The 12986-nt window shown below is 44.7% G+C and overlaps 1 protein-coding gene across 1 annotated transcript in view; it reads left to right on the plus strand.

The window, feature by feature from the left end:
- The first annotated feature begins 3463 nt into the window (after nt 1-3463).
- GOLM1 (golgi membrane protein 1) overlaps nt 3464-12986 on the plus strand; it is a 51553-nt gene continuing 42030 nt past the window's right edge. Inside the window, exon 1 of the mRNA XM_066256966.1 lies at nt 3464-3710. The gene's annotated coding sequence lies outside the window, so the exon portion shown is untranslated. The remainder of the gene's footprint in view (nt 3711-12986) is intronic.

Here is a 12986-nt window from a genome sequence, read left to right on the forward strand (position 1 = left end):
TGGAAACCTACTTAGAGGCAAAGAAGATGGAATTTACTGTCTATCCATCTAAGACGGCAAAACATAACCAGGAGAGCCAGAAGGGGCAATAAAGGGAATTTACTGTATCTGTTCCCAAACCTGGATGCCGTCACTTAAGGTCATTAGCAAATTGGAAGTGATACAAGTCGAGTCACTGGAAGAGCCAGGGCTGATGTCCAACACACCCTTGGCTTTTGAGCATTTGGTCTGACCAGGTGGCAGTCTAACAGTAAGTAATGAATGCATCATTTTGGAATATGGTAGAATGTGACTTAAAGGGGTCATTATTGTCAGCTCATAATTCAGTTAGGAGGTTTTGGCACATAAAGGTATTTTTTTGGCAGTTAAGGAGACCCATGGTCAGGTAGTAGTAAGCTATGTTGGTCACCTTTTTCAAGGTGAGTCTCTTGCTCAGGTTGAAAACAATTTTGGCTGTAAGCATTCCCTTAGGAATATATTTCCCTGCTTGTTTTTTGTTGTTGAAATTTGGAGGGATGAGATGAAGGGATTTCTTCCTCAGACACCAGAGCTAGGTAAGTTCTAAAATAATTCTAGGAGAACTTTTTTCTCAGTCCTGGCCATATGCCATATGCCATATGTGAGAATTATCTGGGAAATTTTAAAACAAACAAAAACACCAGTGTTTGAACTCAGAACTCCAGAAGTGGCACCCTGGTATCTGAATTCTCAAAGCAATGTTTTTCAACTGCCAATCCCCATGGATCACCAGAGATTTCATGCTGGTCCGAGAAAAGAGTTAACCACCCTGAGGTATGAACATTATAGACCCAATGATCTTAGCCAATTCACTTATGCTTAGGGCAGTAGTTCTCAAAGTGTGCGCCAGGGCACACTGGTGCGCCCTAGAAGATTTTCAGGTGTGCCCTGTGGTATTCCAGAGAAATATGTGCCTGTTGGGAACCAAAAAACCAACAAGGTTTTTGGAGTTTAGATTTTTGGGGGACAGAGGCGTGGGGAATTGGCTGTAAGCTGACAGTCTGTCCAACCCCCCACTTCATTTGCCTGATTAGGTTGCAAAAGGCTGTTAAGCTGTGGTGCTGGATTGTTTACACTACCCTCTATGTTCCTGGAAAGACTGGAGGCAAGTTTCTTCTATCCTTTGTTTGGTGTAAAGTTAAGATGATATGTATGGTGGAGGTTTTCTGCACTCAACACAATTAAGAGTAAAAATAGAGGAATTCTTCAATGTATTGACAAGGAAAGGAGAGTGTGCCTTTCAAATACAGTGTGTCCGTAAAGTCATGGTGCACTTTTGACCGGTCACAGGAAAGCAACAAAAGACGACAGAAATGTGAAATCTGCACCAAATGAAAGGAAAACTCTCCCAGTTTCATACCTATTCAATGCAGTTCGATGTGGGCTCACACACAGATTTTTTAGGGCTCCTTAGGTAGCTATCCAGTATAGCCTCTACAGACTCGTCACTGACTGATGGCCTACCAGAACGGGGTTTCTCCACCAAACTGCCGGTTTCCTTCAACTGCTTATCCCACTGAGTAATGTTATTCCTATGTGGTGGCACTTCGTTATAAACGTACCAATATTCACGTTGCACTTTGGTCATGGATTCAAATTTAGCGAGCCACAGAACACACTGAACTTTTCTCTGTACTGTCCACATCTTGACTGGCATGGACATGGGCTGCTTTGCTGTATACACGGTGTTACGTCATCATCTGCGCATGTGCACATGCTGCCACATCATCCTACAGAAACTGGGAGGGTTTTCCTTTTATTTGGTGCAGCTTTCACATTTCTATTGTCTTTTGTTGCTTTCCTGTGACTGGTCAAAAGTGCACCATGACTTTACGGACACACTGTATATGCCCAAACAATGAAGCAATTGCTAGGACACATCAGGCTAGTGTTTCTCATAAACACAAGAATGAAAAAACTTAACACCTTCGTCTGGGACCTGCTGACTTGACTAAATCTTACTAAGAATATATATATATATATATATATATATATATATATATATATGTATAAAACTTTTTTGTCTTTTTTTTTGTACTTTTTTTTTTTTTTGTATTTTTCTGAAGCTAGAAACAGGGAGAGACAGACAGACTCCCGTATGCGCCCGACCGGGATCCACCTGGCACGCCCACCAGGGGGCGATGCTCTGCCCACCAGGGGGCGATGTTCTGCCCCGCCGGGGCGTCGCTCTGTTGCAACCAGAGCCACTCTAGCGCCTGGGGTAGAGGCCAAGGAGCCATCCCCAGCGCCCGGGCCATCTTTGCTCCAATGGAGCCTTGGCTGCAGGAGGGGAAGAGAGAGACAGAGAGGAAGGAGAGGGGGAGGGGTGGAGAAGCAGATGGGCGCTTCTCCTGTGTGCCCTGGCCGGGAATCGAACCCGGGACTTCTGCACGCCAGGCTGACGCTCTACCACTGAGCCAACCGGCCAGGGCCTTTTTTGTCTTTTAAAAATGTTTTAATCCCTCTTTTTTACGAATTCTAAAAAGCATAACTCAAAAAAAGTAACATAAAAATATTTTTTAATGTCAGAATAAATTTAATTTTGTCGTATTTATTTCGTTTAATTACCATAAAAGCACTCTTGGACTTTATATTTTTTTCTTTAATATTTGACTTATTATAACATATTTCTCAGAAATTTGTATATTGTGCGCCTACAATTATTTGTAGGATTTTAAGTGCGCCCCGACTTCAAAAAGTTTGAGAACCACTAGCTTAGGGTGATTTCTGCCTTACTGGTCCCAGTAATACTTCTTCTATTTTCACTGATCCCCTAGTGTAAAAAAGGTTGAAAACCACTGCTGTAAAGCTCCCAGATAATTCTAACCTCTGGCCAGTGCGGTCAGTGATAAGAACCATTACTTTAGAATTTTCTAGTATGGGAACCCTGGAGGACGTTAATTTTGTGGCATCCACGCAGGGAGCTATGACCTAACAGTGCTTTCTCCGCTTCTCTGCGGCCAAGAATCTTCATTTTATCTGCCTCAAGTAGTTGGAGTGTCACAACCCCCAAAGGTAAAGATTGAGACATAACAGTCTAGGGAAGATTATGGCCAACTTGGAAGGGATGCGGAATAAAAAAAAGACAACTTGGTGAGTATATACCCCCTTAATATTTCCATTGGCTTCTCTACTCTGGGCAGTTTGGGCCTGGACCACCGATGGACACTTGAGTGTGGCAAGGTGTGTGGCGCTGGGCGTGGCTAGCTCACCACCATTTTCCTGAAAATTAGTGGTGGCTGGGGAGTGGCGGGGTTGGGGGGGCGGCTGTCTCTCCAGGTCCCTTTGCTCCCCGCTGCTTCTGACTGACGCGCCTCCTTAAGAAGCGTCAGAGCCACTTTCCGAAGAAGCGCCAGGTGACCTTGGCAAAAAGGGGCAGCAAGGAGGGGGCGCAGCACCGGTTTTCCGGCTCCTGCCGAGGGGGGGCCGCGGGTCGGGCGCGTGCTCCATAGGGCCGGCGTCCGGGCGCGGCCCCGGCTGCACCGGCCTTGCCTCGGTGAGCTCGCGGCACCGCCTCCTTCCCGCGCCGCCGGCGCTGCCGGGGGCGGGGACTCGCCGCTGCGGAGGCTGGAGACGCGGCGGCGCGGAGCGGGCGGGAGCACGAGGCCGGCGGCGGCGGCGGCAGCAGGACGGCCGGGCGGCCGGGCAGCCGGGCTTGCGTCGCCGAGCGGCCGCCGGAGCGGTGGCAGGAGGTGAGTGAGCGGCACGCGTTCCCCGGCGCGCGCTCTCGCCGCCCCGCGCCCTGGCTGCCTCTACTCTCCGCAGCCCGGGGTTCGCTCCCAGGGACTCGGTGCGGGTGGGCGCTGACACCGCCCAGCGCACGCCCCTACCGCAGCCTTCTCCCGGAATCGGCGCGGGTCGGCCCCGCACCTCCGGCGCCGGAGCCTGCGCCTCGGGGCCGCCCTCACCCGCTGGGCTCCATCCCCCGCGTCCAGGGGCCGGCACCCAGTGGCCATGCGACGGTTCCCTGCCCTTGCGGAGGCCAGTCTGGGGCGATGCGGGGCCTTTCTTTTTGTTCTTAGCTTGGCCACGCGCTTTGGCATTCAAAGTCAAAAGCGTGCGTCCCCAAAGTCGCAGCGGTGTCAGTCTTGTGGGCTTGCTGGGCACGAAGGCAGGGATGGAGGGCTGGCCGCGCCGCTCACCCACCTCCTCTTCCTCCCCCACCCCGCCCCCCACCGCGGAGGCGCTCGGGCAGCGGCGAGTGCACACGTTGGCAGCGCCCGAGTCCTGGCGGGTGACCGGGAGCTGGGCGCCAGGTCCCCGGACTGCGCGGCGGGTGGAGTGCGCTTTAGGGATGCTCCAGGTCCCCTCCTGTATTCTCCACCTTTGGCAATGTGAAGGATCCACCAAACTTTTGCTCTGTTGTAAAAACAATTTCCTGGGTTTATATACTCTTCATAGTTCACAACCTGTCTAATATTTGTAATGATTTTTTTTTTTCCTTTGGTAAAACAAAATGGGAAAAATACCAATTTTGATGATTTTTTTTTCCCAGAAGAATTTAAGAATTATATTCGGAATGCCATAATGAAGATAGTCATTTTTAAATGTCCCGTTTCTAAATTTGTCTTAAATTTGTGTGGATTTCGCCGTTTTGAGATTTCCTTTGTCTCGTTGGGGGCTTCAAGGCCCTACAGCCTGAAATTATGCAAATGTCGAGAGACATTCCCAGGGGAGGATTAGTAAGATGTCCAACAGCCTGATGAAATATTTAACAGCTCTCGAGTGACTCTGTATTTGGTTTATGTCCATCAGGTTGACTCAGATTTCGGCAGTTTTCATATTTCTGCCTTTTTTTGGAGCGTGAGAGCTGGGGAGCATTGTGAGCTCTTGGAGGTCCACGTGGCCTTCCGGGGCATTCTAGTTCCTTCTCCTTGTGTCATAAAAGATAAACTAAGCTCATGCTATTGGGAAGAATAATTTTACTTTTTCTTTGTAAACAGAACTTGCTAACACCTGTTCTTAGGCCAGAATTCAGTTTTTAAGGTGTCAGTGGTTAAAAAGACATTGGATTCTTAAGACGTTTAAAGGGAAAGGTTAGCTCTTCAAGACCTACTTTGTTCTTTTATGAGGAGGTGATCTCTTTTTTTTCCTCTCATTGATTTTGTTTAAAAGTGAAAGACCAGCCTGACCAGGCGATGGCGCAGTGGATAGAGCGTTGGGCTGGGATGCGGAGGACCCAGGTTCAAGAAGACCACGAGGTCACCAGCTTGAGCACGGGTTCATCTGGTTTGAGCAAAGCTCACCAGCTTGAGCCCAAGGTCTCTGGCTTGAGCAAGGGGTTACACTCAGTCTGCTGTATCATCAACAACCCCTCCCCCCCAAGGCAGGTATGGGAAAGCAATCAATGAACAATTAAGTTGCTGCAACAAAAAATTGATGCTTCTCATCTCTCACCCTTTCTGTCTCTCTGTCCCTATCTGTCCCTCTCTCTGATTCTCTGTCTCTGTAAAAAAAAAAAAAAAAAAGATGAGAAGACAGCATGCTGAGGGGGAGGGAGGGAGGGGTCATATTGCAGTGACATTGCTATTAGGAGCTAAGGAAGCCATCTGTTTTCTAACTACTGGTCCAGGGATTGATTGGGGATGCAGAGATTTTGTACTGTATTTGAATAGTTTTTTCAATGGTGGGGCAGAAACAGCAGTGAGGATGGTAGACCTGTTCAGGCCATTGAGGCCCAGGGCTACCTGGAGTCCGTATATGTTGCCACTTGGCCCCAGCAAGTAGGATTCACTGACAGTCCTGTGAATGCAGGTTGGATATCTGCATCTGAAGCACATGGGCAGCCAGGGGAAATGGCCTCACAGGGACGTGTTGGAAGGGTGGTTGGAAGGGTGGTGTCACCAAGCAGGCTGTGATGAGCAGGGGAGCTTGAAGACAACATGGTCCCTGAAGGTCATCTTCCCTTTTAAAACTGCCTGGGGTGACCAGGAGGTGGAGGGGAGACTAGGGCCAGTGATGAGAGCCCCTGTGTGCTGGGCTTTAATTCGGTTGTATTATTATCTTTAGAAAAAACTAAGTTGACTTAGGAAAAGATTCATTTCTTATTCAATGACCTAAAGTGGGAAATAATATCCATAATTGGGCTAAGAAAAAAAAAACTTTTTTGTAAATAACCCCCTCCAGAAGAAAACTTTGCCACATTAAAAAAACATTTGCAAAAGCAGAAGGGATGGTGTTGATATGCTTTTGCTCCCCCTTAGGAAACTGTGAGTGGTATTTCATTTGCCCTCCAAAAAATGTTCTTTGATTGTGGGTGTTTTCTTTTCTAAACTTTCAGGTTTCTTATGAGATTACCTTGAAATAGACACTTAGCTTGAAGTTAAGGAAGTGTTTCCTAAATTCCCAGAGTCTACTTTACTTCACACAGAAACTTCCTATACGTGTGTGTGTGTGTGTGTGTGTGTGTGTATTTTTTTTACAGAGACAGAGAGAGAGTCAGAAAGAGAGCTAGATAGGGACAGACAGACAGGAACGGAGAGTGAGAAGCATCAATCATCAGTTTTTTCATTGCGACACCTTAGTTGTTCATTGATTGCTTTCTCATACGTGCCTTGATTGTGGGGCTACAGCAGACCGAGTAACCCCTTGCTCGAGCCAGTGACCTTGGGTCCAAGCTAGTGAGCTTTGCTCAAGCCAGATGAGCCCGTGCTCAAGCTGGCGACCTCGGGGTCTCGAACCTATGTCCTCTGCATCCCAGTCCAACGCTCTACCCACTGCGCAACTGCCTGGTCAGGCCAGAAACTTCCTATATTTTCAGGGGGGAAAATGCACGCCTTCTCAGATTTTTACATTTTGATCTTATTTTTCTTCAAAACCTTACAGGGCTGTTGATAATATTTTCCCAACTAAGGTTTTTGAAGGTTAGTGTCTGACAGGAAGAAAATTTATGTAAAAATACTATATAATATGATTACAGTGATCTATTTTGTAGTTTCTTGTGGTTTCCAATTTCTTTTTGATCATTCTCGTTAGTAAATTTTTAACACTGAAAACTTATACAATGTCATGTCAATTATATCTTAATAAAATAACTTTTTAACTCTCACCACGCAGGTACATGTGCTGTTAAATATACTCTTCATTGTTAATAACAATATACGATTCATTGTTAATAGCAGTGGAGGTAAAGCCCTATTTCAAATACTCCTTGAATTTTGAGTATTTCTGGCTTGTTTGTAATCAGATTATAGCTTTCTTTTTTATTGAACTTATTGTGGTGACATTGGTTAATAAAATTATATAGTTTCAGGGGTACAATTCTATAATACATCATCTGTATATTGTATTGTGTGTTCACCTCCCCAAGTCAAGTCTCCTTCCATCACCATTTACCCCCCCATGGCCTCTTTGACCTCCCCCACCCCCTTTCCCTCTGGTAATCACCATACTGTTGTCCTGTGAGTATTTTTTTTTCCCTTTGCTTAATCACTTTATCTTTTTCACCCAGCCTCCAACCCCCTTACCATCTGATAGCTGCCAGTCTGGTCTCGATATCAGATCATAGCTTTTTACTTCATGATATGGTTCCTGCAAAGCTGACTCAGGGTGAGAAGCATGCACCTTCCACTGGGCTTCTGTTTGCCTGTGCTTGTGTTTATTGGTGTAACTAATCTGTGCTTTTTTAATAGGAATTTGAAAGCTTTATATACTCTATAATGTTTCTTGTAATATGTCAATCCACCTCACTGTATAAGTCCTGAAGGCTCAAAAGAGTGCCTCAGGCACTTCAGAGGGGTGGGGACACATGACCCTGGACAAAGGGACTCGGGATGGAGAAGCAATTTCTACTTTTTTTAGAACAGTTAGTACTGTAAGGTAGTACAATAAAATTAGTATAATATAACATAGTATAAAATAATTACCATAATTAGTATATACATAATACATATATATATTTGAGTTATTAAATGTAATACTTTGTTTCTAAAACATAGTTGCTGTCCTTTTTGGATAAAAAGAAAGGTAACTTCTGAGACCCCCACCCCTGGCTCTGTAGAGCATCTTCAGCACACTGGGATGCATGAGCCTTGCGTAGACAGCTGGTTTCTTATTTTAGCCTTGGATAATTCTTTCCTTTGATCATCAGAAGAATCCCATGAGGGTAGGTACAATTGATCTCAGCCTCCTTTTTTTAAATGAGTAAACTGTGATTGAAAAAGTTCCCTTAATACCACAGCAGCCCCTTTCAGTTAATTATTTACTTGGTGAGAAGTAAATGCTCGCATTTAATGTTCACCCCAGCCTTAGGAGACATACACCAACGTTAGCTCTTTACTGACAATTCCAGAGTGCTAGGAGAAGATGAGTACCTGCCTGGCACCCAGTTAGGAACTGGTCCTCACTCTGCACTGCACTACATCTCTCTTTTACCTGCCCGAAGCTCAGGATAGGGACCTGGGTCTTTGTGTCCCTTGAGAATAAACATTCTTCTTGCCAGCCTGGTGTCCCCGTTGATAGGTTCTAGCACAGAAGAGAGGCTTAGAAGCTGTTTGAATGAGTTTGTTTTTTCCCTCTACTTCATGAACATACATGTAGTATCATTGGTTTTAAGGGCAGCTGTAAAATGCTATAATTTAATCTGGGGATACTAGAAATACAGCTTCAAAACTTGCTAATGTTACCAATGTAACTTCTTTACATCTTTATTTTTTTATGGTTACAGTCTGGCTTTTGTAGTAAAAATATGCTCACTGAGGAGAAAAAGATTGTATAAAGTAAAAAATGAAAACTTCAATTCTCTCCTCTATACATTCTGCACTCACTGTAGTTTGTATGTATCCTTCCTTATAAACATTTGCTATACGTTTTCTGTGCCAACTGTGGCCTATGGGCCTTGGTTTGCTGACCTGACTTAAAGACATTCTTGGGGCCCTGGTTGAATAGCTGAGTTGGTTAGAGCATTGTCTGAAAGTGCAGAGGCTGCCGGTTCGATCCCCAGTCAGGACACATACAGGAACATATGGATGTTCATGTTTTTCTTTCTCTCTCCCTCTTTCCCTCTCTCTAAAATAAATAATAATAATAATAAAAAGTTAAGACATTCTTGGGACAGGGTAGAATGTTTTTAAATCCTCAACCCTGGCTGTGTTGCTTAGTTGGCTACAGCATCGTCCCGATACTCCCAAGTTTGCAGGTTGAGTTCCTGGTCAGAGCACAAACAAGAATCAACCGAGGGCCTGACTAGGCGGTGGCGCAGTGGATAGAGTGTTGGACTGGGATGTGGAAGACCCAGGTTTGAGACCCCGAGATCGCCAGCTTGAGTGTGGGCTCATCTGGTTTGAGCAAAAAGCTCACCAGCTTGAGTCCAAGGTCACTGGCTCGAGCAAGGGGTTACTCGGTCTGCTGAAGGCCCGCGGTCAAGGCACATATGAGAAAGCAATCAATGAACAACTAAGGTGTTGCAATATGCAACAAAAAACTAATGATTGATGCTTTACATCTCTCCATTCCTTTCTGTCTGTTCCTGTCTGTCCCTCTCTCTGACTCTCTCTCTGTCTAAAAAAAAAAAAAAAAAATCAACCTAGGAATGTATACATAAGTGGAACAAAAATTTGATGTCGCCTGACCTGTGGCGGCGCAGTGGATAAAGCGTCGACCTGGAAATGCTGAGGTCACTGGTTCAAAACCCTGGGCTTACCTGGTCAAGGCACATATGGGAGTTGATGCTTCCAGCTCCTCCCCCCCCCCATCTCTCCTCTCTTTCTCTCTGTCTCTCCCTCTCCTCTCTAAAAAAAATGAATAAAAAAAAAAATTGATGTCTTTGTTTCTCTCTCTCTCCCTCCCTCTCTCTGCCTCTCCCTTCTCCCCACATCCCCATTCTTTCCTCTCCCCCTTTCTCTCTCAAATCAATAAAAAAAATGTTTCTTTAAAAAAAATAAACTTTAAAAAATGTCATTTACCGATACCTTCACAGTCCCCAGCAGGCGCTGAACTGGTTTTCTCAGTCTGTTTGCTCATGCAGTGACTTCTGAACTTTCTGCTCTGCCCGGCTCCCCTGGTCTCCTGGTCTCCGTGCCCAGGTGGGGCCCTTTCCTGAGAAGGAAGAAAGGGCAGTTCCCCCACTACTTGGGGAAGCTGTGTTGTCCCAGAATGGGGACACAGATCAAACAAACTAATCTGACTTGATTGCTGATATGTATTTGCCCATATGATTAAAATAAGGAAACGAAAAGGAAAAGTATTTAGTAAGAGGTCCAGGGCACTGAGGCATTTGGCAGGTTGCCCATTTTCCTATGCATTTTCTTTCCTTTTTTTTTTTTACATATGAAAGTAATTAGAGGTCTCTGTTATAATAAAAATTTGTCTTGTAAGCCAATAATAATTTTAACCAGTAGGTCAGATTTTAAAAATTAAGCCAGTAAGAAAGAATCTGCAGTATTTTTATGACTTTTCTGATTTACCAAGAGGCTTTTAATGCAGAAACACACTAAACACACTGCTTTCACTGCAGGGAAGCCGGGGCTTTGAGGGTTGAGTTGATTTAGGTTAATCACTTTTTTTAGTATGTTCAGATGCCTGTAACAAGTAAGAGACAAAACACTCTCTGAAGCCTAAATTACGATGAGTATTAATATATCTGGTGCAATAGTATCTCCTACCCACTTTCCTCACCCCCTCAGTGTACATAAATTAAGGTAGGGGAAGGAGAGTGTGTGTAGTATTTGACAGCCTAAACTCTGGCTCTAAGCACTGCCTGAGGGCGTCCTCAGTCTCCATCATTTCCCACCTGTACTGCCCTGTTCTGTTCAGCAGCAGTGGTTTCTGCAGCCCCGGAAGTCAGCGGCAGAGCACCTCACAGGCCTAAAGAATGAGTGTTGGTCACCTTCTTACCCGGGCAGCCCTGTGTCTGTTGGGAGCCCAGGGCTCTCCTAACTATGCCCTCTGGGCAGCTGCACACCTTTCTGGCCAGCAGAGCACTGGGTCACAGCGAGGGGCCTCTGAGACTCAAGTTGGGCTCCCTTGAACCTTTCTCTTCCGTAACATGGGACTGATCAGGATGTGTCCTGCTGCAGCAGCTGTAAGTCAGCCGCAGGTGATGGCAGTTTCTGCTGCTGCATTTACAGAAGCGCCGATCAGGAATGCAGATGGCTGGTTTCTTTAAGTAGAATGATCATGGGAGGAGAACGGGCATCACATTTTCCTTATAAAATAGGAAAAGACTAGATCTAGAAATAAGTTGTTATTCATCTTTCCACTTCTAATGATCATAGTCACCATATATTGTGCAGTTCCTATGTGCTAGATGTGGTTCTAAGTCCTTCTCATATCTAAACTCATTTGATCCTCATAATATCCGTACAAGGAGGACAGTGTGGCACAGATGGATCCTGTGGCTCTTAAGACGCGGAAGCAGGATCCAACGCTGGTGAACTGGGTTGTAGTATTTGTTCTCTTAACGCTGCCCTGAGATGCCTGGTGCTAGTATAGCACCTGACTTATGGTGGTTGCTCAGTACAACCGTCTGGATGAAGGAAAGGGAGGATTAAACAGTCATCTATACAGTTCCCGTGGAGTGAGAACTGAGTGCATACTCTGCTTTTAAACTTAAAACACACCCACTGACTTAGAGCTGCTAGAATAACAAAAGGTCATTGAAGGATTCCATATAAAATTATATTGTAGGGAATGACAAATAGAACCAACGTGGCCTTTCAAGGCACTGGATAAAAATAGATTATTCGATAAAGGGCACTGAAAGGACTGGCTAGCCATTGCCCAAACAGAAAAAAGACAAGCCTTGTTTTTTGTATTTTCTTACTCCTTACATTGTAAAGGAATTCTAAGTGAATGAAAAATTTAAATATAAATATGAAACCATAAATATGTTGAGAGGAGAAATTGGATATGGTAAATCTATTTCGAAACTCAGAGTAGGAAATGTTTTCTAAATCTGAACAGTCCAGAAGCAATAAAAGATAAAAAAAAAATTGTTATTTTAAAAACACTACCAACAACCAAAAACTATGGGCAGAAAATTACACAGAGAAAGTCAAAGAACAAATGAAAATTTGAGAAAAAAAAAAGATCTAATAAAGGACCAAAGATTAGTTTATTTTTAATATACAAAGTGCTCTTACAAATTGATAAAACACCCCCGTTTAAAATGGGCAGAGGCTATGAAATGGTATTTCACCAAAATGAACATACAGATAGCCAATGAAAAGACGTTCATGACTAAAGAAACGTATATTAAATATGACTATTATTGAGATTACCAGACACTAAAAAGTTTGTGTTACTGTGTGAGAAACATACTGTAAACTGAGGAGCAATAAAACAGGGTATACCTTTACAGCAGTGGTCCCCAGCCCCCGGGCCACAGACCGGTACTGGTCCGTGGGCCATTTGGTACCAGTCCGCAGAGAAAGAATAAATAACTTACATTATTTCCATTTTATTTATATTTAAGTCTGAACGATGTTTTATTTTTAAAAAATGACCAGATTCCCTCTGTTACATCAGTGTAAGACTCACTCTTGATGTTTGTCTCGGTCACGTGATACATTTATCCGTCCCACCCTAAAGGCCAGTCCGTGAAAATATTTTTTGACGTTAAACCGGTCCGTGGCCCAAAAAAGGTTGGGGACCACTGCTTTTTACAGGATTAAGGAAGAGGACAACGCCCAGATATCCTTACCATAGGGGAAGAGTGGGCTCTGTCAGCTTTCCTGTGTTCTTATTCCCAAGAACTTGACTTTGGAGGTGAGTCCCTGGTGGTCTCTCCTCACTCTCCACCCCCTTCCCTTCTTACCCTTCCCCCTTCTCATGCACTGCTAGCGCCACCTGGCATAAGAGTGGTTATTGCTTGTGTTGCCCTCTCTCTCATAAGGTTCTGTTTTATCCAGCTCAGCAAAATCTTTTTTTTTTTTTTTTTGCAAAATCAACTTTCCTTGTCCTTGGTGAACAGTGCTGGCATCCAGCCAGACCTGGTTTTAAGTTGAAGCCATGAACCAAATTGATGGCTC

The sequence above is a fragment of the Saccopteryx bilineata genome, chromosome 2 (genome assembly GCF_036850765.1).
Source record: "Saccopteryx bilineata isolate mSacBil1 chromosome 2, mSacBil1_pri_phased_curated, whole genome shotgun sequence".
Taxonomy (NCBI): Eukaryota; Metazoa; Chordata; class Mammalia; order Chiroptera; family Emballonuridae; genus Saccopteryx; species Saccopteryx bilineata.